Source organism: Petaurus breviceps, unplaced genomic scaffold, assembly GCF_028583685.1.
Source record: "Petaurus breviceps papuanus isolate PSGF00001 unplaced genomic scaffold, PetGlider_PUasm1.0 90865, whole genome shotgun sequence".
Lineage (NCBI taxonomy): Eukaryota > Metazoa > Chordata > Mammalia > Diprotodontia > Petauridae > Petaurus > Petaurus breviceps.
In genome coordinates this window covers 2,369,768-2,374,454 of record NW_027187367.1, presented here as the reverse complement: position 1 = coordinate 2,374,454, position 4,687 = coordinate 2,369,768, and the positions used below count along the sequence as shown (strand labels likewise).

Here is a 4,687-nt window from a genome sequence, read left to right as displayed (position 1 = left end):
TTTAGTTCTAGGTTTACACTATAGGGAAGGAATTAACAGATTAATATGTGCCCAGAGAAAAGTGACCAGATGGTAAACAGAATAGAAATCAGAACATAAGAGGACCATTTAAGAGAATGATGGACTTTTGGTTTGGAAAATAGATGTTAGAGGACATGATAACTTACTCCAGTATTGGGAGAGACGTCATTTGGAAGAGAGATGAGACTTAGTCTGTTTGGTCTTAGACAACAGAATTAAGAGCAATGAGAGAAAACTGGAGAGATGGATTTATGTTCCAAAAAGAAAAACTTGCAAGTATTGACAGTCATTTATTGGTGAAATGGCTAACCTCAGTGGGTAATGGGTTTCCCATTACTGAAAGTCTTCAAGTGGAGGTCAGGTAAATATATAAAGTACTTATTGACTGTATGTTAGACAAATTTCATTTTTCAAGCTATGAATTATATTAAATTATTTCTGAGATACCTTCCACTCATTAGAGTCTGTCATTTTAGTAATAATAGTGATGTTTATAATGCCTTTGTCTATGACCCTCTTTTATTTTTCCTCTATTTCTCTGCAAAATCAATCATGAGCAACTCTCCTGAGGACTGCTGCTGTGAATAACTTTAAGGATGTAATCTCATAGTATAGTGAACTATATTTATTCAGTAACAAAGTAAAGCAAACATTCAAGAAACTAAGACACAACATTCACAACATAACAACTTATTACTAAGGTGGTCATATAGTCTTTTTTTATGACTCACCATTTTCTTTATTTGTACAAAATAGTGAATATCATACCCTGGCTGGGAAAAAAGGGAGTTTTAGCTTTAAACAAGTCCTTCTGTTCTGAAGCATCTATTTTGAAGGCTTGGGACCAGCAGCTTTAGCCCCAGCATCTTTGGGTTTGGACTTGGCAGGCTTAGCAGCCTTAGAATCAGACTTGGCTGCCTTGGGATCGGACTTGGCAGCCTTGGAATCAGACTTGGTGACCTTGGGGTCAGACTTGGTGGCCTTAGCATCAGATTTGGTGGCCTTGGGGCCAGATTTGGTAGCCTTGGGATCTGACTTACTGACCTTGGCGGCAGACTTGGCAGCCTTGGGGTCAGTGGGCTTGGTAGACTTGGGGTCAGTGGTTCTGGCAACCTTAGAGTCAGGCTTTGTGATCCTGGAGCCTGGACTTTGATGCCGATTCTAGGACCTGGACACTTGGTAGCCATCTTGTGGCCAGCACGCCAGGCGCTGGCCTTGGGGATCTTGTGCCTGAGGAGCTTGGCTTTGGAGGCGTTGGTGCTCAGGGCCTTGATGGCCTCTGCTCAGGCCTTGATGGCTTTGGTGTTGTTGGCCTGCATCTTCTTCAGCCCCTTCTTATTGTGTTTCTTGGCAAAGTGCATGTTTCTCAGAAACTTGGGGTCAACCCCTTTCAGAGACTCGTATCTCTGTGACCTAGGTTTCTTGATGCCATTTCTGTGCCATTTTCATGATTGGTTGTGAGTGGTATGGTTCTTAGACTTAGCCATCTTTACACCGCAGCCTGCGCTAACAGGCACTCCACCTACCGGAAGAGGCCAAAGGGAGAGAGAAAAAAGGTGGTCATATAGTCTTAAACAAAACATATCACTGAGTAAGTCACAATCTCCTCAATCAATACACAGTATCCAAGTAAAGTCCTCTTTCATCTTGAATCCTGGATGACTTCCAGTCATCCTTAAGCCAATCAAATTTAAGGGTTAGCCGAAAATACAAGCACCATCTACTCCTAGGTCACAGTAAGTCAAAGTCTCATCAGTCAATACAGAGCATGCAAGTAAAGTATTCTTTCATCTTGACTTGAGGCTGACTTCCAAACCCTATGACTCTTCTTCCATGGGGAACTTGCTCCCAGCTTACCTGGATTTACATGTAGTGTAGGCAGCTCTCTATTCCTGTTCTAGATCTCAGTTCACAAGGACTGCTCCACTCCAAGCCTTCCCAGTTTCTGTTTTTAGGAAGACCAAGCTTAACAGATTGACAGCAGTATTTGCACACATTAAGCTTAACAGAGATATAACAATATTTATACACATTACTGGCACTTTCATCCAATTCACTTTCTGTCTGACAAAGTAATACAAATCAACAGACAAGGCTTCTATCTGAGAAATCAAACACAAATCAAAAGTAAATTCCCCTTTCAGGGCTACTGTAACAATAGTAAAATCTTCTTTCAGGACTTCTGTAACAGCAATAAATTTGTCTTTCAACAGAAAGAATGCTTCTGGTTAGCAGTGTAACATCAACACAGACTGAACAATAGACAGACTGCCAACATCAAACACTCTCTTAACTCTGCTTACTCCAAGCTCTGCAGGAGCCATTCTATGTTCTGCTCCTTCTTGTTCTGTCCTTCTCGTTTTGCCCTTAATGTTCTGCTCAAGTTCCTCCCACTGTGGGCTCCACTTGATGACATCTGTCCTATTAAGCACAGCTAAGGTCTTCATGCTCTCCTAGGCCTATTAAGGGCAACACAATGTATACTGTTTCCAACAAAGACTCTTGATACAATCAAAATTGAGACCCAAAGGCACTTGAATAGCTGAAACAAAGCATCAAAGTACTACTTTGCTTGTCATTACGTTCTCTCTCTGACTCCATAGCTTTATAATTTTTACACCAATCTCTTTGTTTACCACTCTCTGCATAAATCATAACAAGCATCTGTATCTTTATGAATTTATCTTTTGGTTGTCATGTCTATTTTCTGCAGCAACTATGATTTATAGGGTAGCATAGCTTCAAAACTAGAAAGACATATGTTGATATCCTGCATCTGACACATATAGGTTGTGTGACCTATATCAAGTCAATTATTCTGTAAGGTTCTAGACTGTTTAAGTTGAAAAGAAACTGGAGACTCACAGAGATAGAGGGAATTTCTTTACTCTGCATTGCCAAAGAAACCCCAGGCTTACTCTCTATCCCTAAGTATCTCACTCTACCTTTCATTTTGTATATGATTATGTCAATTATCTTATCTAGCATTTTATGCTACAGTGCTTTCCCTCCTTTTCTCCTTTCTTTTTTACCTCTTTATTATGAGATATAGAAAAGGCTTAATGATAAAAAAAAAGTTCAATTAAGTTTTCCCTTTGCCTAGGAATCTCTTTCTACACAACTCACTCTGTCTAACAACTCTATGCATCCTAACTGTTTAGTGATGTATTGGGTTTTGATCTACTTTGGGGTCTGTGTGTAAAATATTGATTTCTAATCACCTATCTGCTTATGTAGTCACCATTCCATTAACATACAGGTATACTTACAACTTATCACTGAAACTTTCTGGCAGTCTTCCCACAGGTTGACATATGGGAATGATGAATGGGAGGAGACCAACAGTTAAGAAGCAATGAAAAGGACCAATGAGAGCAGCTCAGTAGGGCTCATCCTATCGGGTTTCTTTGACCAGCCCCAACTGGAAATGGTCCTTCTTTTTATCATCTCCATCTTTTACATCTTGACCCTATTGGTGAACACAGCCATCATCCTGGAATCTTACCTGGAACCTAAACTCCACACCCCCATGTATTTTTTCCTCTCCAATCTTTCCTTCCTGGATCTCTGCTTCACAACCAGTGTTATCCCCCAGATGTTATGGAACTTTGGGGATCCTGATAAGAGCATCACTTACATTGGCTGTGTGATTCAGTTCCATGTGGCTCTGGGACTGGGTTCCACTGAGTGTGTTCGTCTGACTGTCATGGCTTATGATCACTACATTGCTATCTACAGGCCCCTTCACTATGCCATTATCATGCTCCCAAGGCTTCTCAAAAAGTTGATAGTTGTAATCGGGGCCAGTGGCTTCATAGAGTCCTTGGTTCAGTCTGTATTGACTTTTCAATTGCCTCTCTGCAGTCACCACAGGGTGGATGATTTTATATGTGAGGAGCCAGCCTTGATTAAAATTGCAACTATAGACACCACCTTCATGGAAAATGTCTTCTGTATAGCCAGTATCCTCTATGTTGTGATACCTCTGGGCCTCATCCTGATATCCTATGGATGCATAGCTAAAACCACATTGAGGATTAAGTAAGCTCAAGGGTGTCAGAAAGTTTTGGGTACCTGTGGTTCTCATTTGGTTGTAGTTGCCTTATTCTTTGGAACTATAATTGCTGTGTATATCCAACCCAAAAATAAGTATATTCACAATCAAAGAAAATTCCCTACCCTCTTTTGTACTGACATAACTTCCACTCTCAACCCTATGATATACACCTTGGGAACAAAGATGTTAAGGGGTCAGTGAGAAGGTTGCTGTGTCAAAACCAAGGTTCTGGAGAAACATAAACCTTTGTTTCTGTACTTTGGTATACATTTCTATGTCTCTAGGACCACCAAGAAAAGACAGTACATTCTGATTTTATATCCATTCAATTAAGGAATTGCATTGCTTCTTTAAGATAAGCTAGAATGTTTAGCTTAAAGGCACTGAATTTGTGACAAAACCTCCATTGCTAATAATTATCCTTCCTCTCCTTTGATTAGAAGACATCGAGTTGTCATCAATATGCGGAAAGGAAAGTTTTAATGAATTATTTAAGGGATTTAGTCATATGTGTAAAATATGACTATATAGTAACAAAAAGAGAAAATTCTTGCATTTTGTGGCTATAGTAATGCTTTCTGTAGGCTGTTGTGCAATCTGAAGGCAAAA

At 40.0% G+C, this 4,687-nt stretch overlaps 2 pseudogenes; one reads left to right on the top strand and one right to left on the bottom strand.

Annotated features, from left to right (window-relative positions):
* Positions 1 to 736: 736 nt before the first annotated feature.
* Positions 737 to 1,570, bottom strand: LOC138150274 (large ribosomal subunit protein eL29 pseudogene; annotated as a pseudogene).
* Positions 1,571 to 3,376: 1,806 nt separating this feature from the next.
* LOC138150273 (olfactory receptor 2G3-like) lies at positions 3,377 to 4,405 on the top strand (annotated as a pseudogene).
* The last annotated feature ends 282 nt before the right edge of the window (positions 4,406 to 4,687 follow it).